General features: G+C 43.2%; 1 long non-coding RNA gene across 1 annotated transcript in view; it reads right to left on the minus strand.

Annotated features, from left to right (window-relative positions):
• Positions 1-27539, minus strand: part of LOC127045795 (uncharacterized) — a 64058-nt gene that overhangs the window by 29202 nt on the left and 7317 nt on the right. The window lies entirely within an intron of this gene.

Below are 27539 nucleotides of genomic sequence, written 5' to 3' on the forward strand. Positions count from 1 at the left end.
TGAAAATCTTGGCCACATATAATTCTAAATTATTCTTGTAGCTATAGCAGTTCCATTAAAATGTTATTACACAATTAACTCATCATCTGTCTTAAATCATAGTGAAGTCCTACAAAAAGGCATGTATATTGTATGGTCTAAACACACTCGCTTAGGCCAGGGCTAAATTTTCCCCTATGTTCCTACTGTATGCTGTGCATCTCAGTGAGCCACTAATATCAGTGAAAAGTACTTATAAAGGTGTTACTCTGGGGTTTAGTACCACTGAGGGCTTGTCTACATGGTGCCAGCAAAGCACACTAGAGGGGGTATGATTTGTAAAGTTGCACTCTTAACACCTGATGTAGACCTGATGGTGCATTCTAAAAAAGTACCTACTTCACACTAACGTAGTCAGGACTATGTTAATGTGATCTGGGTACCGTTTAGAGCACATCAACGGGGTCTATACAGTGAAATTACAGCACAGCACGTTAGTGCACTTTACCAATCACGTCTCTCTAGCATACTTTGCGATGCCATGCAGACAAGCCCTAAACCGGGGCTCGGCAACCTTTCAGAAGCAGTGTGCTGAGTCTTATTTATTCACTCTGATTTAAGATTTCGCGTGCCAGTAATACATGTTAATGTTTTAGAAGGTCTTTCTCTAAGTCTATAATATATAACTATACTATTGTTGTATGTAAACTAAATAAGGTTTTTAAAATGTTTAAGAAGCTTCATTTAAAATTGAATTAAAATGCAGAGTCCCCCCAGACCAGTGGCCAAGACTCAGGCAGTGTGAGTGCCACTGAAAATCAGTTCGTGTGCCGTCTTTGGCACCCATGCCATAGGTTGCCCACCCCTGCCCTAAACTAAGCAAAGCAATTGCTATCCACTAGGTTGGTATTAACCAGCAATAACTATCGTCATACTGAATTAGTTCAGTGTTTTAGTGGAAGCAATATGGAATTATACTATAACAATTTGCACCAAAAACTGAATAAACTGTATTAAAATAACACTAATAAAAGCTTTGTTGTGACTTCTAAGCCACAGCTTTGTGTTGGGAGAGGAATGGAAGGCATGATGCCCAGATCTCCCTGATGCACATAGGGCAGACATCCACTGCTACTCTGCTTTGGGGGATGAGGCATGTGTCCCCATGCATGACCAGATAGTGAAGGGGAAATGGGGCCATCATCCTACTTCCTCCCTAACCATTTTAGGGTGATTAATGTCCCAGAGGGCACTAAGAAAGAACAGTTCTGTACTTAGGAAAATACAAGAACTACAATAGTAGCCAGCCCCTATACATGTGGCAGAAAAGTTGGGAAGATTCTTGTACCTCCACCCTTTCCCCTTGGCAGGGCTATACTGAACTAGTTTTTGCTGTGTCTCAGTAATGCCACATATGGTATTTAACATTGCCTTTTCATTTACTGTTGTGAGACCCCTAACACACACTAAGAGAAGCATAAAGCAAAAAGAAGCAAGTTAGAATCATAGGGTTGGAAGGGATCTCAGGAGATCATCTAGTCCAACCCCCTGCTCAAAACAGGACCAATTGCCAGACAGATTTTTGCCCCAGCTCCCTAAATGGCCCCCTCAAGGATTGCACTCACAACCCTGAGTTTAGCAGGCCAAAGGATACCAGTTTGTGGCACTGCTGGATAACTAGTACACTCTGTCACATGGACCTTGGTCCCAGGAGTTGGCATCTACACAGTTCCTTCTCAGAAGCGTACACCAGACATTTTTTAGCACATTTGCCTGGCGGCCTCAGACACTATTTGTTCCTTGCCCTGAGAAACCCTCCTCTTATATATTTGCTCAGAGGATCCTTCTTCCATTGGGCTTCTCCTGGGGCTGAAGTGGCTCCCTTTTGCCCTCTCTTGGCCCTTCCACCATTAGGTCGGTGGGAAAAGGGAAGCATTTCTCTCTTCCGTTGCAGCCACCAGCTCTACTGAGCTGGGTTCAGATATAGCATACACTAGCTAAGGAACACTCTGAAGCATAGGCATTGAGTTTTCTTTTTTCCCGGGGATAGTCCACCCCAAGACTTCGCTCCCACTCTGCTCCTTCTGCTAAGGCCCTGCCCCCGCTCTGCCCCCTCTGTCAAGACCCTGCCTTTGCTCTGTCTCTTCCTGCCCCACTCCAACCCCTCCCCCAAGGCACTGCCCACCTGCTGTTCGCTGCCCTCCCCAAAGTACCTCTCCCAGCCACCAAACAACTTTTACTGGTGGGTGCAAAGCACCCACCATTTTTTTTTCCATGGGTGCTCCAGCCCCAGATCACCTATGGAGTTGGCGCCTATGTTCTGAAGTGTTTCCCCAATCCTGCTGCTTTATTTCAGTGAGAGGATAAACAGATGCACCATATTCCCCAAAGTTCCTGTAGGAATTGAGGATTATTCCTGAAGACTGTGCTGGTGGAATGGTGAAAGAAGTTAGTTGGCCATAGCACAATGAGGGGGCAAGTCCTGGGGAGTCACTGAAAGTGAGCTGAGTGTGAAATGCAGGACTGTGCAAATCCCATCGACCCAGAGTCAGGAACATTTCTGAAACCTATGTTGGCTTATACAGACCTTTCAAAAAGCCATGCTTTCAATTTAGTTATCAATATTGCTGAAGGATAATGAACTTTCCAACAATGTGTACGTAGTTCCTTAATCAAGTATGTTAAAAAATATCATCTTTGGTTGCCTTAAAATATTTTTGCAGAAGGTGCATAGTTCAAACTACAGCAGACCCTCAGACTTCCAAACACCTCAGGCATGAAAGTTGTTCATAACTCTGGTAACTCTGAACAAAATGTTATGGTTGTGCTTTCAAAAGTTTACAAATGAACATTGATTTTATACAGCTTTGAAACTTTACTATGCAGAAGAAAAATGCTGCTTTTAATGGTCTTAATTTAAATAAAACAAGCATAAACTCTTTCCTTATCTTGTCACTTTTTTTTACACTTTTCCTTTATTTGTTTAGTAGTTTACATTTAACACAGAACTGTATTTGCCTTTTTTATTTTTTTGTCTTTGCTGCTGCCTCATTGCATACTTGCAGTTCCAAATGAGGTGCATTGTTCACCAGTCAATTTGTAACTTGGGTGTTCATAACTCTGAGATTCTACTGTATTGACTAGTTCCTGGCCAAAATTTTTATTATATATTTAAACTAGGATATTATTGATCTCCAGTTTGGAAACAGTCACTGGAATATTGAAAGTTGCACATTTTTTGGCCATTTAGCAAGTAAGTGAACAGGACAAATCAATTTTTTAAACAGAAAACTGCATCCAGGCTCATAAACCTGTATGCTAAGATTTAGGCCAACACAATCTGAAACAGCTGACGTATTATACTGAAAATGTGATCCAATGATATTAAAGGGAAAGCCCCGACAGGCACTTAACTCTAGTGCTGCTGACAGGATGCAGTACTACAACTTGTTTTTAAGGCATAACCAAAAAGATGTATATTTTATGTGAAATGATGAACTCAAAACACTTTGCAACTCTTTTTGATGTTGTCCCCACTTCCCCTTCTCTCCTACGAATATATAATTTCATTGTAACTCAGCATTTATTCATCTGCTATTATTTTAAAGGTTTACAATGATTTCTTCACAGTTGGGGGGAAAAAGAAGTATACACAACAACAGGAGTATACAATTTGGAGCTATTATACAAAAAAACAGTGCAAAATAAAGGGTTTCAGAGTGTCTCTGTAAATTATTAAGACAGCGTTTTATATTCATGTTCTATGCACTTTTGTTTGTTTATTCAGTTGCTACAGATGTGGTTGTATTAGAGCACTAGCTTATCTTTAAACTCACATTAGCAGAGGCCAGCATAGTTGGTATTTTCTAGAACTTGTCAAGATTTTTTCAGTGTGATGGAGTATACCAATCCTACACTGAACCAGCAACAGTCAATGAGCTGCTGTGGGCCCACTCAGCCCTGTCCCGCTACACCTGCACTCACTGTCAGGTAATGAAGGGGCAGTTAAAAGGGGAGGATGGCAGCTCGATAGCTAGCTGACTAGGGAGGAGAACAGACCTTCTCTCCTTTGCTCCTGGAAGAAAAGACCAGCCCACAACCTCTTCAGAGACTGATGACTGCTAGAGCCCTGTGGAAGAAGGTAGGCCTGCACCAGGACTATTGAGTGGGTATTTTTGTTTTGTTTTTTGAGTAAAGCAAAGTAGTAGTCCCAAAAACAGCTTTTTGGGCTGTCTAGGACAGCCTTCGGCGCCCAAGGACTATTGGTGTGCCTGTGCTGTCTGGGGCAGGCCTGAGAGGCCTAACAAGACTGTTGTATAGAACCCTTTCCCAAAGATGGGGTGTGGGAAACTGCCTCAATAAATGCAGTGGACTTTGCACCCTACTCAAATCTGCCCTGATGTTTGTCTTGGGCCCTGAAGACCATGATCACATTTGGACAAAATCTGTGTCCAAAAATGCCTATTAAAACTGAAACTCTTTGTAGGAAAGAAACTGTTTCAACACATTTCCCATTTGGAGTCTTTTTTTAAGTTTTGAAATTGTCAAGATGTCCCTTTTTGACATTTTCTAAACTAAAACGTTCCATTTATTTAGGTCAAAACAGCCTGTTTAGAGTTTTAAGCTAATTTTATAGTAAAATAAAATGTAGAAGGTTGACATCAAAATGAAATGTTTCATTTGGCACAATCAGAAATTTATTTCTCAGATTTCCAGTTCACAAAATTTGAGATTTTGACTTCCTCCCAACTGAGGACGGGAAAATTTTTCAAAAAAAATTTCATTCTTATGGAAAGGAAAAGTCATTTGCCTCCCAGCTCTAGTATCCTCACCCAGTTTTGTCCTTATATAGCGTTTCTTCCATAGATTTTCCCATGTACAATATACCTTGTTTTTCCCCTTTTTATAGCTACCGCAAATTGTTTTCTTATTATCCCTTCCACCAATGCTGTCCTTCTCAACAAATGTGAATACTGTATTATCCAAAGCATAAACAAAGGCAGACAAACAGAGGTCCCAGTGGATAATCTTATATATTACTCCATGATTTGACGTTCTCAGATTTATCAAATGCTGCATCAAAATAAGGTCAAAAAAATCATAAAATCCCTCATTTGACCCTGTCCGACCATCCTGAGTGAATCTCTGTTTACTGTTACAGGGAGGTTAAATTACTCTTAATTCACCTCAAAAAAGCAGCATCATGTGGTATGTACTGAGCATATCCGACAAATCCTAGGGATGACCAGCTATGACATGTCATGGACAAAGACATCTTATTTGCCTTTCCCTTCACTGATAATCATGCTACATGGCATGTAGCAATCAACACTACAACTTTCTTTCACATTTCCGATCAGCAATTTCCATTGCTGTTGTGTTCTCGGCTCGCATGCATGGTGTTTTACATAAAATTATTATTTAATTTTTATACTAATATTTTTATTTCTAACAACCAGCTTTGTTTATACTTGGATTACTTACATGAAAGATTATCCACATAATTATCAAAGTTGAAAAAGATACATATTCTGAAGGAGTGTAATCTCTTTATTAGTTTATGAACCCTAGGTCCCACAGAGAGAGTCACAAATTCACATTGCCCCCCGATTTCACATTTAGGTCTCTGCATTAGCTATAAATGTGTAAAACAACAGAAGTAGAGAGCTCCTATTCTACGCATCTGAAGAGTCATAGGAATTATTTTCTTTCACCATATGTGTGAAGTCATTTTCACTCAACCAATTTGATCTTGATGCAATTGTTTCAGAAAGGCTAAGAAATACAAAGCTTCTCTTTCACCTCTGGCACAAGAATTAGGTTTTTGATCAACTCAATTCTGCACTTAAGCCTTGATTTTTTTCCAGCCCACCCCACCCCATCAGATACTGAACTGTGCTTTCACGCTGCCATTTTTATATAAACTCTTGGCCAAATTCAGAGGCCCTTTCTCGACTGTTATTCAGTTCTTACAAATTCCTGCTCAGTGGGAGTAAGTGACCCAGGATTTGGTTACTTTTATAACCTTTGTCTAAGTAAAATTTATGGAAACTCCAGAAAGCATTGGAAGGTGGTATATAGTGTAGTGTATTGGTGTTCCAGGCAGACCATTTACTAGAAAGGTGATCTACAACATCTCCATATATTTTAAAACAACATTTCTCCCTCCCTCACCCCCAACCAGGTCCAAGTTTTGCATAATTTTTACATCAGGCCAGAAAGAAGAAAGGTGGCCTAATACTGAAATGGAAATGACATCCCATACACTGCCCCCCATCCCTGTATGGCTCTGGAACCCTCTCCCATTCAGCCCCTGGCTCAATGTTGTCACCTCACTAACTCCTGAGCCTGTGCTCTAGTCTGTCCCCCTCACTAGGACTTGTGAACCCCAATCTGACCCCATGAGCCCCACTCTGCCTCCTAACCTGGCTCCACAGGCAGGCCACAGTTACTGCCAGTCAGCCAACTGTTCCGGAACCACAGCAAGTTTGGGTGGGCGAAAGGCAGAACTGCAGCACTTCTTGGGCAGAATGTATTTTCTGCAGGAGGAAAAAATATTCTGCACCAGACATGAATTCTGCACATGCTCAGTGGTGCAGAATTCCCCGAGGAGTAAACTAAGTAATGGTAGCAAAATGAAGTTTTATACATAAAGTTGCAAAGTGATACTTTAAGACTCTCAGTTGTCTGCCAGTTTTCCACTAAAGATGTATGCTGAACTGAAAAAGCTTGAATAGACTATGTTGAAACAATTGTGAATTTTTTTTTAAAGAAAAAATGGGGAAAGCAGATTCTCAGAAAAGTGAGGTAAAACTGCATCCAGCCATCAATCATAACAAGAATCTCCAAGTAATGTTTTTTTAAAGTTGTGTGTTTGGTATCAAAATCCAATTATTTTCATGTTAGCCATTATTACACAGTCATCTCTCAAACTGTATTACATGTAAATAAAACTAAATATAAATTATTCAAGCAAGATATAAAACCTATAGACACATTGCAGTACCTGTTCCAGCATAAAGTATTTCAGTATCTATATCTCTAGTGAATATGGCTTAGCCTCCATGTTGAATTGAATATCTTGAATAAAGGAAAAACAATGTTTTTATAGTTAAGCATTATTCAAGAGCAAACAGTTTTTTTATTTCTATAATAATTTGTCTATCCTAATCAGCACCAATGCATAAATCATTGTATTTCAGTTTCAGCAAAGAGACAACAACAACAAAAACTGTCCAAAGCTTATGAGGGCCCTACCAAGTAATTACAATTAATACCCAGGCCTTTATTTTACTTTGATTTTATGTGGCACTAAGGGAACTTTGGAGATTCCAACTGGAAAAATTCCCCTTGTGTAGGGGGAATCTCTACCACTGCAAACCTGGCAGAGATGGTGTATCCACTTCCTATACCACTGTGCCTCCACAATTTCTAATGTAAGTAGGAGGAGGGGGGTACAACTGAAATGTGCTGAGGGTGAGAAGGGACTGCATGGGACAGCCAAGGTCTAAGATACCTGAACCCCTGGTGGTATAAACTCTCTATCTTATGCTGCCAGGGGAAGTTACAATAGACCCCCTTGCTATTCTAACTCCATCAAGGTGAAGTGCAAGGATCAGGGAACCCAGAACTGGTCCAATTCAGCTAACATCATCCATTACATCTGAGCTGTAGTTGGAGGTGCAGGACACTAGGAGCCAAAAACAGCAGTAGCAAATTAGTCTTTCTGGATAGTAAAAGGCCATCCATGAAAACTGAGCTAGTCCCCCAAATCCAACTCCTACAGGGCCCTAATTCTCCAATTAAAAAAATCCACACCCTGTCCAGATCCCCTAGAATCCATTGAGGGGCCCCTAAAGTCAGTGTGTGCATGCATCTGTCTCTTGTGCACACATCACACACACATTTAAAACTGTCTTACTCACTATGGAGCCAGTTTAAACTAAGCTTCCTTTAGACACTTTAAATCCACCCAACTAAAAATAAAACTAGAAATATGGAACCAGAAAGCTGAAACAACTATGAGTAAAAGTGCTGAATATAATTTAAATCTGCAAACAACCTGCATTGGGTTTTTTTGGTGTGTGTATTTTTTTTTCTGCCTGCTTTCATTACTAGATGGTCATGGATTCATGACTTGTAGTAGGGGTTTTCCTCAGTCACTCTGGATTTCTATTTTGATTCATTTAAAAATGATGAATGGGAAGAAACATACCATTCTTCTTTTGCTGAGACTGAAAATATTTAATTACTAATCCAGACATTTATGCAATATTTTAAAACAGATGTTCCTGAAGTATGCAACAATATATTGGCTAGATCTTCAGCTGGTGTAAATTAGCATTGTACAACTCAGTTACTCCAACATAACACCAGTTGATGATCTGGGCCTGATCATGTCACCCTTACATGAGTAGCCCTTTGAAGTGAGTATACCTATGTCAGTAAGACACTTTCTCAGGGTTCCCAGGACTGAGAGTCCCCATGTTACCCGCCCTGTCCTGCCTTCAGCAGGAGGGAATCTGTTTTGTGGTAGCTTGGTGTCAGCACCTGTACATCACCAGTCTTTCAACGACTCTACCAATCCTACTTTGCTTTGCAGGTTAATAGGAGGTGTGTCTCAATCTATGACCATCCTTGAAGAGCATTCCCCTATAGCATCCAGCTCCTGTCACTGGACACTTTCAGTAATTACCAGGTTTTCTAGTCTAGCATAAATACAGCTGCTTGTTTGATTCAGCCAAGTATCCGCTCCAATGTAACAACACAACTCTAATCTATTTTATAGTGAAAACAAAATTATGGAAGTGAACAAGGGGAATAACAGGTATGTTTTCTAGAGACTAAAACTTAATAGGATACAATCCTTGTCTAACATAGTCTTACCTCACCTAAGCCTTTTCTACAGTGTTTCAACCCAGCTAGGTTGAGATCCTGTTTACATGGATGGACCTGCACTGCCCAGTTACTCAAGCACAGGATAAAATAGGGGTCTGGGGCCTTGGTTTTTACAACCTAAAGGTCTCTTCCTCCCCACCCTCAGAGTCAGGTTGACTCCCTGGGATTCAGACTCTGTGCTCTCCCCAGTTGAGTTCACATTTCCCCCCCAACACACACACACATTATCAACCTGTTTTTCCCATTGACTTTATATGAAAATGGCACTTGGAGCATTGTAAAGCCAACATAAAACATTTCCAGTCACAGACTTAGGTAGATAGGTGATTCCATCACTTTGTCAACCCAGCCTGGGATACAGATTCTAAAAATATTTCCAGTACATACCTACATCTTTATATCCCCCATACCTACATCACACAACCATTAGGAGGATCAGTAAGATCTAAACTTCCATTAGACACTTTGCAGGACTCTTTCTGAGTAAATACTATGAAAGCAGTGTGTTAGGAGTTGCTGTTACAGAGGAGTGACCCCTTTGCCAGTAGGCACTAAGGCATTCTTAGGATCACATAAGATTCTTAAGAATTGCAGGATCAGGTCCTATTATAGTGTTACTGTTTTATGTATGACATGGGGCCAGATTCTGACACCTTTACTCATGCTGAGCATAACACCTTGAATACTAGCCAATGTGAATAAGGGTATTCAAATCTGGCCCTTCATAGGCAGGAGTTGTAGACCAAGCTGGATGAGCAAGCATCTCAGAGAGGTAATTAAGAAAAAGCAGAAAGTCTACAAGGAGTGGAAGATGGAAGGGATCAGCAAGGAAAGCTACCTTAGTGAGGTCAGAACATATAGGGATAAAGTGAGAAGGTCCAACTCTACATGGATTTTGGCCTTTGCAAAGGGAATTACAACCAATAGTAAAAGGTTCTATAGCCATATAAGTAAGAAGAAAACAAAGAAAGAAGTGGGACCGCTAAACACTGAGGATGGAGTGGAGGTTAAGGATAATCTAGGCATGGCCCATGGATCTAAACAAATACTTTGCCTCAGTCTTTAATGAGACTAATGAGGAGCTTAGGGATAATGGTAGGATGACAAATGGGAATGAGGATATGGAGGTAGATATTACCACATCCGAGGTAGAAGGCAAACTCAAACAGCTTAATGGAGCTAAATCAGTGGGCCCAGATAATCTTCATCCAAGAATATTAAAGGAACTGGCACATGAAATTGCAAGCCCACTAGCAAGAATTTTTAATGAATCGGTAAACTCAGGGGTTGTACCGCACGACTGGAGAATTGCTAACATAGTTCCTATTTTTAAGAAAGGACAAAAATCTGATCCGAGTAACTATAGGCCTGTTAGTTTGACAACTGTAGAATGCAAGGTCTTGGAAAAAATTTTGAAGGAAAAAGTAGTTAAGGACATTGAGGTCAGTGGTAATTGGGACAAAATACAACATGGTTTTACAAAAGGTAGGTCGTGCCAAACCAACCTGATCATCTTCTTAAAGAAGGTAACAGATTTTTTTAGACAAAGGAAATGCAGTGGATCTAATTTATCTCAGTTTCAGTAATGCATTTGGTATGGTTCCACGTGGGGAATTATCAGCTAAATTGGAAAAGATGGGGATCAATATGAAAACTGAAAGGTGGCTAAGAAACTGGCTAAAGGGGAGACTACAACAGGTCATACTGAAAGGTGAACTGTCAGTCTGGAAGGAGGTTACTAGTGGAGTTCCTCAGGGATCAGTTTGGGGACCAATCTTTTTTAATCTTTTTATTACTGACCTTGGCACAAAAAGTGGGAATGTGCTAATAAAGTTTGTGGATGACACAAAGCTGGGAGGTATTGCTAACACAGAGAAAGACCAGGATATCATACAGGAAGATCTGGATGACCTTGTAAACTGGAGTAATAGTAATAGGATGAAATTTAATAGTGAAAAGTGCAAGGTCATGCATTTAGGAATTAATAACAAGAATTTTGGTTATAAATTGGGGACACATCAATTGGAAGTAACAGAGGAGGAGAAGGACCTCGGAGTATTGGTTGATCACAGGATGACTATGAGCCGCCAATGTGATATGGCTATTAGAAAAGCTAATGCGGTCTTGGGATGCATCCGGCAAGATATTTCCAGTAAAGAAAAGGAGGTGTTAGTACCATTATACAAGACACTGGTGAGACCGCATCTGGAATATTGTGTGCAGTTCTGGTCCCATGTTTAAGAAGGATGAATTCAAACTAGAACAGGTACAGAGAAGAGCTACCAGAATGATCTGAGGAATGGAAAACCTGTCTTAGGAAAGGAGATTCAAAGAGCTTGGCTTGTTTAGCCTAACCAAAAGAAGGCTGAGGGGAGATATGATTGCTCTTTATAAATATATCAGAGGGATAAATATCAGGGAGGGAGAGGAATTATTTAAGCTTAGTACTAATGTGGACACAAGAACAAATGGATATAAACTGGACACTAGGAAGTTTAGACTTGAAATTAGATGAAGGTTTCTAACCATTAGAGGAGTGAAGTTCTGGAACAGCCTTCCAAGGGGAGTAGTGGGGGCAAAAGACATATCTGGCTTCAAGACTAAGCTTGATAAGTTTATGGAGGGGATGTTATGATGGGATAGCCTAATTTTGGCAATTAATTCATCTTTGATTAGCACCAGGTATGCCCAGTGGTCTGTGATGGGATGTTATATGGGGTGGGATTTGAGTTACTACAGAGAATTCTTTCCTGGGTGCTGGCTGGTGAGTCTTGCCAACATGGTCAGGGTTTAACTGAACACCATATTTGGGGTCGGGAAGGAATTTTCCTCCAGGTCAGATTGGCAGAGGCCCTGGAGGTTTTTCATCTTCCTCTGCAGCGTGGGGCACGGGTCACTTGCTAGAGGATTCTCCGTACCTTGAGGTCTTCAAGTCATGATTTGAGGACTTCAATAAAGACATAGGCTAGGGGTTTGTTACAGGAGTGGGTGGGTGAGATTCTGTGGCCTGCGTTGTGCAGGAGGTCAGACTAGATGATCATAATGGTCCCTTCTGACCTTAAAGTCTATGAGTCAGAGTCTGAGTTCTTAAACAAACAAAAAAAAATTAAACAACAAAACAAGCCTTTCAAATGGCTATAAACGTAGTTTGAGAAGAATTTTGACACTACACCATGAAGCTAGTGGAGCTACTTTTGGAGTAAGGTACTACTCATGCAAGTGAATACCATAATCTGTTCCTATGTTTCTGCTAAGTGAACCATTTTCACTGATCAAGTATCAGAGCGGTAGCCGTGTTAGTCTGGATCTGTAAAAGCAGCAAAGAATCCTGTGGCACCTTATAGACTAACAGACATTTTGGAGCATGAGCTTTCGTGGGTGAATACCCACTTCCTCAGATGCATGTAGTGGAAATTTCCAGGGGCAGGTATATATATGCTAGCAAGCAATCTAGAGATAACGAGGTCAGTTCAATCAGGGAGGATGAGGCCCTGTTCTAGCAGTTGAGGTGTGAAAACAGAGAGGAGAAACTGGTTCTGTAGTTGGCAAGCCATTCACAGTCTTTGTTCAATCCTGAGCTGATGGTGTCAAATTTGCAGATGAACTGAAGCTCAGCAGTTTCTCTTTGAAGTCTGGTCCTGAAGTTTTTTTGCTGCAGGATGGCCACCTTAACGTCTGCTATAGTGTGGCCAGGGAGGTTGAAGTGCTCTCCTACAGGTTTTTGTATATTACCATTCCTAATGTCTGATTTGTGTCCATTTATCCTTTTCCATAGAGACTGTCCAGTTTGGCCGATGTACATAGCAGAGGGGCATTGCTGGCATATGATGGCGTATATTACATTGGTGGATGTGCAGGTGAATGAACCAGTGATGGTGTGGCTGATCTGGTTAGGTCCTGTGATGGTGTCGCTGGTGTAGATATGTGGGCAGAGTTGGCATCGAGGTTTGTTGCATGGATTGCAGACGTGTACCCAGAAGCCTCCTACTACAAGACAAACCCAAGAAAGAAACCAACAGGACTCCACTGGCCATCACATACAGCCCCCAGCTAAAACCCCTCCAACGCATCATCAAGGATCTACAACCCATCCTGGACAATGATCCCACACTTTCACAGGCCTTGGGTGGCAGGCCAGTCCTTGCTCACAGACAACCTGCCAACCTGAAACATATTCTCCCCAGTAACTGCACACAGCACCATAATAACTCTAGCTCAGGAACCAATCCATGGACATACTGGCGGCCACTTCCTGCAGCTCCCATTGGCCCGGAGCAGCGATGCGCGGCCAGTGGGAGCTGCAATCGACTGGACCTGTGGACGGGGCAGGTAAACAATCCGGCCTGGCCCACCAGCGGCTTTCCCTACACAAGCGGCAGCCCCAGTTTGAGAAACCCTGATATAGTCCTTAACCTTCAATATCTTACTATGTTTTTATGTGTGTGGTTATATAGGCCTTGAAAATTAATTTTAGATTTATAGACTGGTGAAAATTGTTATAACTTTCTTTTCCCCAGCCAAAACAGCTTTGAGGGAAACAAATTGGCATTTCTGACCATCTCTCAAATCTAATTTTCTGCTGAAACACATGACGTGAGTCCCATGCCCTACTGAACTCAGTGGGAATTTTGCAATTCATTTTACTCTGGGGTTGGCCAGATTTCTCCCCCAGTGTTTTTGTTCCCTCTGCTCCACCAACAGTTTGAAACCTCTTTGGGACAGCAATTGTGTGAGTGTACAAAGGGTCTCTGTGCATGTCTGGAAACACTTATGCCCCTTTCTGGGGAAGTCCTTCTGTCTCAAGGGGTAGGAGAATTGATGGAAATATCTCTGAAAGCACCATTGGCTGCTGATGGCTCCCAAAGTGACATCTCTTTGTAGCCAAGGAGTGCAAAGTGGCTTGTGAGTCATTAAGAGACTGCAGTGTCAGTTTTCTCAAAGAACAAGAGACTATTATCGAACAGCAAGTCTTCTACAGTTGGCTGGGTCTATGCCAGAGGTTTGTAATGATGAGATCCTTCTCATCATAATGGTTAGGGCCATGAGCCTGGACAAGGCACCCAATTAACCAGGGCTGACTTCAATGATGTCTTGGCCACTAAGCGGACCGCTGCAACTAAAGACTTTTACTCCTCCCTGAAGGATTCTGGTAGCTGAGCCACAAATCTAGACAGAGCATCCCAGTTCAGTCACGTTAGACAGTAGCACTTGCTGGTTGGCAATACACATCTGCAAGAAAGAGGCTGACGAGACTTTTCTTCCTATCACATCCAGCCTTTTTGCCTGTCTTTAGGTGCAGATTTATATCTTCCCTGCTGCTCTTATTTGCCTCTGTTACAACCAGGGAATTAGGAGATGGATGTGAGAAGAAACATTTGAAACACTTCATGAGCACATAGTATATGGTCAGCATGTTTTGCTATGGGCATTAACATAGACTGGGTATTTCATAGGGACTTAGCAGGCTTTAATACCCCTTCATTTATAGGGAGAACAACTCTCCAGGAGCTAAGGTCTGGAGGATATCCATTAACTTATGAGTATTTTGAACAAACTCTCTGCCTGAATACCCAACACTGACACCATCTGTCTTAGGCAGTCCTGACACTATCTGAAATCCTCCAGCAGTCAAGATGATTAATTGGGTAATTCAGTGTCCTCTGGCAACAAGGATGACAATGGATGCAGAATGTCTTGGGATGGTGTTATCAGAGGGGCTAAGGTTTCAGGTTGCTCAGCACAGGAGCCGCCTCCATCTCTCTGTGGCTGCAGGATTGGTGGCTCCAGCAGGGGAAATATCCCAGGTGATCTTACCCAAGAGTGGGCAGATGACCAGGACTTAACCAAATGGAGGACTTCCCAGGGATTTCACGGAGACTGTTGTGAGTAGAGATATAGCATTGATGGGCACCAGGAGCCCTTGTCTCTGGTGTGGAAGTGGTACCGATCCTGCTACTGACAAAGATTCCCACTGCATTTCAATGACCTTCAACCCCAGAAACATGAGAGGTAAGGAGATGGAGCTGCCTCAGAAATTGATCATGAAGACTCCTCAGTGGGTCATGGTGCTGGAAGAGCTATTCCTGATGGGGGGCCACCATGCACCTCACATCATACCAACGTCCAACACTTCGGTCCAGTCGGTACTGAAGGAACAGCTGTTGGCCCTGAGAATAATAGTACTGGCCTTCACTCACATTTAGCCCCAGGACAGGTACTAGTATCAAAACAAGAGTTGGTACCAGGTCCACAAGATGCACACTGCATTGTACGCAGCATCAGTACTGAAGACCTCATCTGCCTTAGCAACCCTCTCTGCGCTGAGCAGAAAGTCTGCTGTGGCATGGGCAATGGTGACGGCAACAGTAATACTTCTGCTGCCCATCTAGGGATCGCTGAGAACAGAGGCTAACACTACTGCAGTCGAATGTTCCTCAATAAGTGGTAAGTCAGGAGCAGAGAGGCACAGCAAATCCACTGCTACTTGATATGTGGTCAGTGTGGAAACAGACAGTGCTGATATCAGTCAGCAGTACCAGACTCAACGGATACCCTTAGGTAGTAATGGCATCAACAGAACAGTGTCCACCTGGTCCCTTGTCAGCACCGGAGAGTGGGCTGACAGCCCAGTTCTAGCTCAGGTACCCAAAGACTCACTGTGCTGGTCAGTACTTCCCCTGGAAGGAGAAGAATCAATCCGAGCTCTGAAACAGCTCTAGTTTATTCTGTGGGTTCCCTTCCTCAGGGGACCTGAAAGATAACTATCCCTCTTCCTCTTGGGCAAGAAAACCAAGCCCTGTTGAGGCATCCCAGACCATACCAGGGCTCTTCGAGAGGTCTAATACTCTACATTGGTCCCTGGTGCTGAAGCTGGACAATGGCTTGCTTGAGAAGATGCTGCTTCAACCTCAAATCTCTGGCCACCTGTGTCCTTCCGCCACCTCCCGAAAAAAAGTACAGAGGGAGTACCTTCCCTCAGTGTGTGCCTCCCTGAGGCACAAACACTGAGTGTGGAGTTCGCTATTGGGGATGAGCCCTGTCCTTCATGTAGGGTAGCTAACACCTGGTGAGGGCATCCCATTGGGGGGGTGAGGAGGAAGCCATCACAAAACATAAGGATACTGACTGACTAATGTACAGAAATCAGAGAGATTGTGAAACAAGCATGAGGTAAAACTACACTCACCACTCTGACGCTAGCTGCGGGTGGTAAGAAGGAAACAAGGGGTCAGGGCAGCACTGACCCTGGCCCCACCCATTTGTCTTTCCACTAAAGGAGGATCTGTCTCCCTACATGAGTGATTATTTCCAATCAAGGATTGCTGGCTGTTGCTACAGTCTTGCCACATACCTGGCTTTGCAATACCAAGTCATATTCATTACATGCTACATATAAACAAAGGGTAAAATGAGATGAAATCACCCAACTGCCAAGCTCTGAAGAGACTGTTTCATTTGAAGGACACAACAAACTAGCCATTCAAACCACATAAAAACCATTGATGGAAAGGTTCCTTCTCTTACACACTATGAGCTTTAGGTTACATCTCCTCCTGTGCCTCCTTAACAGAGCAGAGTTTTCAAACCAGCAGACAAGCTGAAATAGGATATCAGAAACTAGATGCCAAGTTAGCTAAAGAACTGAACTGTGTGTAACTAAAAAGCTTGTCTCTTTCACCAACCAAAGTTGATCAAATAAATGATTACCTCACCAACCTTCTCTCACTAAACATCTGAAGGCAGTTCAGAAGAGTAAATAAATGATCCTGAGTGGGAGAAAACACACACACACACACACACACACACACACACACACACACACACACACACAAAACCAATACTATGGAGAACTTGAGGTCTGCAATATTTTATAGATCACTGTCTGAAGACCAGATTTGCCTTTACACACAGCCCTGAGGAGGAGGAGCAGAAGCCTGCGAGGTACTAAGTCTCAAACATGCTTCCTCTGAGGGAAAAGTAAGTTACTGCCCTTGAAAAGCCGCGGCTTGCTTTGCCCTTGTGACGGGCCAGCCTTGCCTGCTTCCCACACATCTCTGCCACTTCCCAGTCCACTTGCTCATGAGAGCAGTACCTGGAAAACAGGGACTGAACTCCAGACCCAAGATCTGGTCTGTCTTGTCTGAGCAAGCATAAGGCCCTCCTCATTCTTTCCACTCTCACTCTCCTACTCAGCCCTCTAAGACAAGTGCACAACCTAGCCCTAAAAGCTTCTACGTCAACATCATAGTTCATCAGAATGGCCCTTAATTCAAAGTGACATTAAGTTTACAAAAAGTTCCACGCACTTGTGATAATCATGTGTGTCTGCAGGAACATGCATTCAATCGTCTATTAGGGCTTGGGTACTTACATGGTTTCAGACTTCCAGGAACAGGGAAGATTTGTCTGAGTTTGTTGGTGTTTGAATTTTTTTTTAATTTTTTTTAAGAGGAATAGTTCCATTCTGAATTGTGAATGGAACAGGCATTAAGAATCCTGTTAAGGGAGACAGTTAGTCTCCATCAGTGCAGGGACTCACATGTGACAGATACTATATCCTCAGAGAATCAAACAGAAATTTAAGTCACTTTGTATAATATATTGCAGGACTAAAACCTTAAGTACAGCATGAGGAAGTAGCTAAATTAGAAATGTTGTCTTGTTAGATTTCACCCAAGGGACAAGTTGAATCCCTCCATAAACTGGAAAATAAATATAAAGAATTGGCAATACTGAGGTCTAGCTATGACATTTCTAACTGTTTAACATTACTAAATTTATACCCATAACTATGTTATTGTACAATGAATTCCATCCTGGCAAATAAAAATGTGAGATATAAAGAGACTCTATATGAATGTCAAAAAATAAATTGCCAATTCTAAGGTCCACTGAGATATATTAAAGGAAAAATATTGGTATCTAGCTCATGCAATGAGTACTGGTATATATTGTCATGAACAGTGTGGTCTGAAATGTTTCTAACATGAGATTTTTGTTGGGAAGAGTTTGGTCTAAGAACTCCACACCATCCTGCACCATTCTTACTAAAATTTACCACAATCAATAATGCAAGGACTACCGTTTTATTTCAAAGACTCCTATAATACCATTACTCTACTAGAACACAGCCATTTCTTGGATTGTCAGTAGAAAGGCCAAAAACGAAGTGGTGGTGTTTTTTTTTTTAAAATAAGCTATTTAAATTGCAGATATTTGCAGCATGGGGACTTTTTTAGAAGCTGTCTATTGAGCCTTTTGCTTATAGGAGCTCATGGCTAGAGGAAGGAAATTCAGAGCAGGATAGGAAAAACACACCCTAAAATTTAATTTACACTTTGTACTTCTAATTATTCCTGCACACACCAACATTTTGTAATAAGGGTGTGTTGCGGGGTGGTCACCAGCTTCTGCCCGGAAGGGCTTAAAACAGCCCTTAGAGAGGGCTGTGGTAGGGGAAAAGCTGGGCTGATTGTGGGGGAAACAGCCTCAGCTGTGGCCATGCCCCAAACAGACCCAGGCTGTAGAGGGAGATGGGCCTGGTTGCAGGGAACTAGAGACAGGGTACCTGAATGGAGCAGGGCTGGGGAAAGACAGAGGATCTTGGGAGCTCCAGCCTGAAAAGCCCCAGACTGTGGCCTAGTATTGGGCTAATAGGTACTGGGGCTTGCAGAGGGCAGCCCAGGGGTAGGCAAAGGCAGTATGTCCAAACCCAACTTTGCCAGTGATGAGTAGGCTGATACTGCAGTCTGCTCTAGGGCGTGGGGGCTAGACAATGACTGGCAGTAGCTGTATACTGAGGTGAGCTGGGGACAGTGGGTGGGGGGGTTCCCCAGGGAGGGGAGACCCTAAGACTGAGGGGTTACTGCCAGGGGGCAGCAACCCAGATAACAGGACACTGGGGTCCTTGGAGGGACATGGGGGGGCCAGCAGTAAAGTGGATCACCAGCCTGAAGGGGGCGCTCCAGGATGCTGGAAGAGCTAATTCCCATGGACAACCAGCAGGAGGTGCCGCAGGGGTGAATCCGCACCCTTACAGGGTGAAATGTGATTGTGATAGGTGATTAGAGCTATTAAATTTGTGCAAGTGAAAACTTAAAACTGAAATTTGCTGTTACCTTCATTATGCACTAGGGATATAAGTACATGAAAGCAGCAGCTTGAGTAGGTTTTGTAAAATATCTGGTGCAACAACAAATTGCTTAGAGTCAAGCACTAAAAGTGTGAGTAGGCATGAATTTCATGGCATATAAACTGAAATGGTATATTATTTTTTTTTATGGTCACAACTCAAAAGGGGGAGAGAGCAAAGAAGTGGTGGTACTCTCTCAAGGTCTGCCCACTTGAGATGCTCCCTCACAGCAAACAATAGGCATGTTCAAAATAGGATCATGCAAGCTCTGCTGAGCTCCTCAGGCTTGATTCTTTATCAGTAGATTTTTTTTTTAATATACATTTTTGGGAAGGGCTAGATTAAGGCATTGACAGAATAAGCACCTGTGCAGAATCCTTGTTCCCAGAGTTCAGTAATAGCATCAGAATCTGAGCTTTCATTGACAAACCAAAGTTTCTAGCCCTTATTGTGAAAGAGAGGCTCAGTAAATTATATCTACACTACCGCGGCACAGCTACAACACTGCAGCTATGCTGGCATAGTGCATACGCCAACTACAGCAACAAAAAGGATTTTTTCCATCACTGTTAATCCATCCTTCTAAGAGGCATTAGCTAGGTTGACAGAAGAATTCTTCTATAGAGCTAGTAGTGTCTTTTTCACACCCTGAGCAACATAGCTAGTTTGATCGAAATTTTAGCTCAACTCCAGGCCTGAGTATAAATTCTAATGTGTGCCTGAGTTTGTGAGCAGCCTCCAGCATATAGAGGAACAGCAGTCATTGAAGTCTCTCAGGATTGGAGCTACCTAAAGGGAGTCTCTGTGCAACTAGTCCCCCTAGTTAGGCCTCAGGGCTCTTCTCTCCCTCTTGCCTTTTGGTTCCACAGGTCAAAACTGTGAGGTGTTTTTTTTTAAAGGTGGCAGTAGTCTCCAAAACAGTGTACCACTCCCAATAAATTCCACAGGTCTTCATAATGTTATTCCCACTCTTCCATGCTTTGATCCGCAGTGATATAGTTATCAATAGAGAAATTTAAATAACAATCACTGGGCAGCTGAGTTAACAGTACATTTCAGGGTTCTTAGAGCTATTATTTCAGGCTCTCTGAAGACTCAAGCAAGCCTCAGTAAATTGATTTATAGTCACTATACATTTTCAAGGTTTCCTCCACAAAAACAAGGGCTAGAGACTTTTTTTTTTAATGAAAACTCAAATTTGGGGGGAAAAGATGGTAGTCTCATAAAAGTGCTGCATCACTGACCTAGCATGACCCAGCCCAGTTCAAGTCCTGATTGTGGTAGTAGATTATCGCCTCAGCCTGGTATCAAGGCCCCACTATGTTAAGCACTGTGCATGCGCACACAGAAGAGTCCCTTGCCCTACAGTGCAATTGCTTTAAAGTTTGTTTTTTTTTTAATTTGTATTATAGTGGTCATCTGAACCATTACCCCTTTAAAAAGTTGCAGCAGTACTTCCGTCAAGGCTAGATGATGCACAGGGAGCAGGCCCCACGCACATCTCCAGCCTGATTCTTGCACCTCTGCTGGTATGTGCATCACTAGCTAGATCTCACTTGCACTCACTGCCAGCAGCACTGTGGCTGCCTTTGGCTTTGGTACACTGGGAAAAAGGGCTCCCCATGCCCTCTTCCCACTCTATTCACCCACTTAGAAGTAGGCACACTATGGCCCATAATATGGAGTAGATCATAGCTTGTAAAGTAAATTACCGTACTTTAAATAAGTCCTCCGTGCTGCATTGAGAACTACATAAATGGACCCGAATGCCTGCTAAACGCCAAGGAAATCAAGGGGGTCTGTGCGCAATGGTGTGGCTGTGCACTTCTTCATGTGGGATTGGGAGCTAACTAAACCTGATGAGTACACAGCACAGAATACTGCAAAACTGGAATCTTTACATGCGTTAATACCTTTCATATTAAATTCTGAGAAATGGTATGTCTAATCAAATGTAACATTAAAGAGCATTTAAAAAAACAATATAAAATAGTCAATAAATGTGAAAATGTAGACACAGGCATTCAAGATATGCCCAGTAGAGATGATTAATATGAAAAGTGATTTGAGAATAAAAGCACTGAATTCACTTTGCTTTTATTTGAAGGCAATAGTAGTTCTTATGAAGTATGCAGATAGCTGCCAGGTACTTTGTGAAAACCTTTGTGAACCCCCAAATTTAGCACAAACTATAATTCTGAAAATTCACACCAGCAATGCATTTCTTCATCTATTCAAGAATTGTTAGTCCTCATTCTGTTCTTTAAAAAGATTCAATCATGGAAGATCAAGTTATGGGAGTACAAGCAGCCACAGAACAGGGCTAGTTCTAGCTTGGCAGCTATAGCAAGATCAAGCTGTGGCAGCAAGATCTAGATTAGTCAGTTTTCAATGTTGTCTGCCCATAAATATGACTTCTGGTCAACTGCATGTATGAGTCAAACATGTAGGAGAGCTAGCAGCTGACAATGGAAACTGCCATTGTTTGAAATCACCAATAACCATGAAGTAGCATCCTACATGAAAGACAGTAGGACAAGGAAGTTAGCACTGTGGTTTCACCTCCCACCAAAAAGTCCCTTTTAATGTGGAAGTGTCAAAACTGCTAATAAGCTGTTTTCGTTGTCTAATAATATATCCTCTACCTCACTGATCAGCTAGCATCCTCTCCACTGCACAGCAGGAATAGTGGGAGCAGACACTTTAAGGCCCAAAGGCAGCATCACCATCCCACCAACAATGTTGAGACCATGAGCAGATATTCTGAGGCCCACTACAAGCACCATCCTCCTATCAGAACTGGAGAAGCAGGAGTAGGAGAGAGCCAGAACTGGACAGCCAGAGCATTCTGAATCAGTTGCAGAGGAAGGACAGGTTATAATTTTGTGAATAATGTTAGTTTATTGGAATGTGTACATTTTTGAACTTTTAGGATTTTAGCAAATAAAAATAATCCTAGAACTAGACATAATTTTGAATGTCCTGTACAGTATTAAGTAAACTGTTAGTATTAACTAACAGAATAAAACATTGCATTAAAAACCTGAGGAATTAGAGGGAATTACAATCTGCTGATGAATTACAATCTGTCAGCAGAGAGTAAATTCTTCACTACAAATTATTCAAAAAGTCACATGTTTAATGGTTCATAAATATGTTGGTACAGAAGAGAATTTGTACAAGACAACACTCTAGGTGAGGCATTGCTAAAGCCTGATCAGGATGGGGGGCCTACAATATTACAGCACTTTTCTTCATGTCTCTGTTGGTTAAAAACACTCAACCTGCAACCTCATGACTTAGGAGAATACCTTACTAGTCCATTATATAATTACACCCGACTGCACTCTCTTATTTATTATTGAAGTTTTGATGGCCAAAACTAGGAACAAATTATCTAAAAGTAATATGCATTTTAATAGAGTATATGCAGATAATAGATAAGTTTGTACGATTGTATTCAATTTTAAGAGCAGAGAATATGGTAGACTGTATATAAGTGGAAACAAAAGTGAGAATCTATTGCTCACTTTTAGAAACTGCAGACTACTCACTGCTAATGAGTACATTTTGTTTATCTTCAAGTAGCTGCTTAATATTACAGTGAAAGAATACCAGAAAGCTTTGAGGGCTGTTCAGGATTTTGTAAGTGATTCTACTGATGATGGAAATAGGGAAAATGCAAATCTCCTAGCTGCTGCCATAGACTTCTGGGCAGAAAAAATGCCTGTAACAACAACCATAAATGTTTCCATGAAAACAAACCTTGATTCCAAATTCTTTCCTTGATACGTGTACAGATCCCATTGTGTACAATATGCAGGGTTGCCCGGGGGGGGGGGGGAGGAATAAGTGGGGCAATTTGCCCCAGGCCCCCACAAGAATTCTCTGGCCCTGCCTCCGCCTCCCCCCATCCCCCGGCGCCTCAGCAAGCCACGTCCAGGAGTGGCCCTGCACAGAGCTAAAGCTGCCTGGCTCTGGTGGGGGCTGAGCTCTGCCCTGCTCAGAGCCACATAGTAACGGAGTGGGGCTGCGAGCTCTGGTCCCACTGGAGCCACGCTGCTGCAGCCCTGTCCAGGGTCCAGGGCAGCTTCTGGACACGGCGTGCTGAGGCTCTGAGAGGGGGGAGAGGTGGGGGTAACCCAGGAGCAGCCCTGGACAGAGTCAAAGCAGCGAGGCTCAGGCGGGGCCTGAGCTCCTCCCCGCTTGGAGCTGCGTGGTAAGGGGGCAGGGCCTGAGCGCCTCCCGCTTGGAGCTGCATGGTAAGGGGGCAGGGCCTGAGCGCCTCCCGCTTGGAGCTGCATGGTAAGGGGGCGGGGCTGTGAGCTCCGGGCCGACAGGCGGGAACTTAGGCCCCGCTGGAGTTAGGCTGCTGTAGTGCTGTGGAGGGCTGCTCCTGGACGTGGCACGCTGAGGCTCCAGAGAGGGCGAAAACGAGAGTAAGCAGCATAGCAGGGCACCAGGACTGGGAGGGTTGGATAAGGGGCAAGGAGTCCTGGGGCCAGTCAGGGGACAGGGAGGGGGCAGAGGTTCTCGGGGGCGTCAGTCAGGGGATGGGGAAGGGGAAGGGGGCGGCTCTAGACATTTTGCCGCCCCAAGCAGGGCGGCATGCCATGGGGCGCACTCTGCCAGTCGCCGGGCGGGCGGCAGGTAGCTCCGGTGGACCTACCGCAGGCGTGCCTGCGGAGGGTCTGCTGGTTCCGCTGTCCACTGGTCCCGCAGCTTTGGTGGACCTCCTGCAGGGATGCCTGCGGGAGGTCCACCAGAGCCGCGGGACTAGTGGACCCCCCGCAGGCACGCCTGCGGGAGGTCCACCGGCGCCACCTGCTGCCCTCCCAGTGACCGGCAGAGTGCCTCCCGCAGCATGCCGCCCCAAGCACGCGCTTGGCGTGCTGGGGCCTGGAGCCGCCCCTGAAGGGGGGGTTGGATCATGGGCATTCTGAAGGTCTGTCAGGACTCGGTGGGGGGTGGGTGGATCAAGGTCGGGGCAGTCAGGGGACAGGGAACGGGGGGATGGTGGGGGTGGGGTCCCAGGGTGGGTTGCGGAGGGGTTGTTGGGGGGGCAGTGAGGGGACAAGGAGCAGGACTGGTTGAGGATTCTGAGAGGGGCAGGAAGTGGATGGGGGTCAGATGGGGGCAGGGCCAGGCTGTTTGGGAAGGCACAGCCTTCCCTATCCTAAAGCTCATTTAGCAGTTTGAGGCTTGCAGACAGCTATTTAACACAAAGAGCCAAGCTGTTATATTTTCCGTGGGGGAGGGATCACATGAGAAGAGCAATATCCTACACCACCTACCTCCTTCCCAACCCTACCATGGGAGACCCCATCCCCTGCATTCCCCAAGGCTCCAGAGGGGTTAATTCAGTGGTTCTCAAACTTTTGTACTGGTGAACAAACCTCTGAGTGTGACACCCCCCCTTATAAATAAAAACACTTTTTTATATATATAACACTATTATAAATGCTGGAGGCAAAGCGGGGTTGGAGGTAGAGGCTGACCGCTTGTGACCCCCCCAGTAATAACCTCATGACCCCCTGAGGGGTCCCAACCCCCAGTTTGAGAACCCCTCCGTTAACTTAATTTTAGCACCCTATGTCCATTCATATGCATGTGCTATTTTGAGCATTTCAGTTTTCACAACATAGGCTCATCACAGATTCTGGAACAAGCTCAAATGTTCAGATCGTGGAATATGTACTAAAGACAAACCCACAGTAACCGTCTCCAGTTTGTGAGGGACCCCGTGGAGCCAGTCTCTAGGAAACAGATACATTCATGGAGGTTAAGTCCTTTAATGGCTATTAGCCAGGATGGGTAAGGAATGGTGTCCCTAACCTCTGTTTGTCAGAGAGTGGAGCTGGATGGCAGGAGAGAGATCACTTGATCATTACCTGTTAGGTTCACTCCCTCTGGGGCACTTGGCAGTGGACACTGTCGGTAAACAGATACTGGGCTGGATGGACCTTTGGTCTGACCCATTATGGCCATTCTTATATTCTAAGCTAAATGAACCCAAAGTTATGGAGACAGATATGAGTCAAGGAAGCCAGCAGAGTATCAGAAACCTGGAAAAATCTCTGACTGGATGGGCTCAGGTGTTTGGTCACAAGCTGAGGTGGTTCAGAAGTTTTGGATTTTTTTTAAGCAGAATTTTTTTGTTTCTTTACACAAACACCGCAAGCAGCAAATATTTGGCCACACACTTCTGAAACCCTAAACCATGTTCAGGTTTTGGCAGACTAATTTCAGCTTTTCAATTAAAAAAAAACAAAAACAACAAATTTTGAAGGAAAGCAGACGTCCGTGATTTTTTTCTGCTTTTTAAAACCCCCTAGTTTTCAAATCAAAAAAAGTTTTGACGGAAAATATTTGTCCAACTCTTTTAATGAGCTTTAGTGCCTTTTAGCACTAGCTAATACTGAGAACCAGTGATACCTTGTAAAGATGACTTGAAAAGAAGTTTTCTCAAACTGGGTTTGTGCCGAGATGCAGAAGATTTTTAAATGTTTATTTTTCCCAGGGCTGCCCAGGGGGATGGAGTGGGGCAAGTGGGGCAATTTGTCTCGGGCCTTGCAGGGGCCGCCATGAGAATATAGTATTCTATTGTATTGCACCTTTTTTTTATGGAAGGGGCCTCTGAAATTGCTTTGCCCCAAGCCCCCTGAATCCTCTGGGCGGCCCTGGCAATATGCCTGAATCTAAGGACAGAATTTGATCCTTAGTTTTCAGGATATTATTTAAAACGGGTCGGCAACCTTTCAGAAGCGGTGTGCCAAGTCTTCATTTATTCACTCTAATTTAAGGTTTCACATTCCAGTAATACATTTTAATGTTTTTAGAAGGTCTGTTTATATAAGTCTATAATATATAACTAAACTATTGTTGTATGTAAAGTAAATACGGTTTTAAAAATGTTTAAGAAGCTTCATTTAAAATTAAATTAAAATGCAGAGCCCCCTGGACTGGTGGCCAGGACCCAGGCAGCGTGTGTGCCACTGAAAATCAGCTCACGTTGCCTACCTCTGATTTAAAATCAAGTTCATACAGACTACGATTGTATTTAGGAAACTAAGAGCCCAATTGGTTTTGGTGATAAGGACCTCTCAAGAGGTGCTGAGTATCTTCAACAACCAGGAGTTAAGGCACTCTGCACCTGGCAGAACTGGGCCCTGCTTAGCAATAGCTCATTCTTTTCTACACTCACCAGCTTTCTTGATCCCCTCTTTACAACATTAAAAACCCAGAAAGTAAATGTTATATTTTGAAAATTCCAGATGTTAGATCCAGAGAAAATATATGAAATGGAACATGTTTAGCAAAACCTATTTTTGATTGCCGTAATGGATTCCTCATTTACCATTTTCATTCTAAATCGAGTGTACTAAATAATGAAAAATCTGAAACAATGAAATTCAAATTTAGCAGCTAATACACAAGTCAGGACCGTTTGTAAATAATTTCTATAGCTCTGAGGCAGGATAAATACTAAAAGGAAATAAGTTTACTTGATGGTTAGTAACCTATTAACTGACACCAACTGTTACAGCTGCAAATAAAACAAATGCATGATAAGATTAGGTATGTTGATTGCACCTGGCCATCTATAAATTGCAGTGTGATTTCCACTAGTCACTGTGATAAGTATGGAGTAACTGCTTTTCACTTTGGTAAACAATGAAGAGAACTTTTGTGCCATTTGTAAGAACTGATTTATTTTTCTATTTAGCACCAAGTGTTTTGCATCTTATTAGATTACTGATTTACAGGAAGAATAAAAGTGCAAGTAGAACAAACAAGGTTGTACCTCACTTGTGTATGTTGATTTACTTATCTAGAACTGTACTTTTCAGCTAAAGGCAAACAAACAGTTTACACAGAAATTACCTACAAGATTTGTTATGAAACCTTACCATCTTTTTCTTCTTACAGATTAATAACTTGTTCATGATTTATGCAGGCACAGTGGTCACATTCTTAAAGTTTGTTTTGAGTTAACAGTTCCACAAATAGTACTCCATTTTTCAGTATAGGGAACATATCCCAAACTAGTAGAATCTTTGAAAACGGAAGAAACTTGTAAAATGACCAATGTATGCACATAACCTGACCCACAGGAGTAAATCCAACTCCCCGCCTCCACAGGTGAACGCTTGTCCAATGCATTAGAACGACAGTGGTTCTACTGCATAGCAGAGATGAGGAGGTGTAAGACATTGGTAGCCACAGTAGGGTGTGCAAAACCTCCTGCACAACATGGACCACAGGTGCTTCAAGCTGACTGATACAGGAGGGGATGGGACAGAGCAGGAGGTACATGGGGGTGGGGAATGGGGGTAGGATTAATGGGTCTGCCACTACATATTCTTTCCACTGATCACTTTCTCTATGCAGCTATGATGCAGGAGCAGCATGCATGGAGCATCTCTACTACTACTCATAGTCCTGGAAGGAAGGACTCCTTTCCCTTCTCCAGCTGTGAAAGCCTTTTGTTGCCCACGCTAGCTAACTGTCTGAGTACATGGGCAGGGGA

The sequence above is a fragment of the Gopherus flavomarginatus genome, chromosome 2 (assembly GCF_025201925.1).
Source record: "Gopherus flavomarginatus isolate rGopFla2 chromosome 2, rGopFla2.mat.asm, whole genome shotgun sequence".
NCBI classification, from domain to species: domain Eukaryota; kingdom Metazoa; phylum Chordata; order Testudines; family Testudinidae; genus Gopherus; species Gopherus flavomarginatus.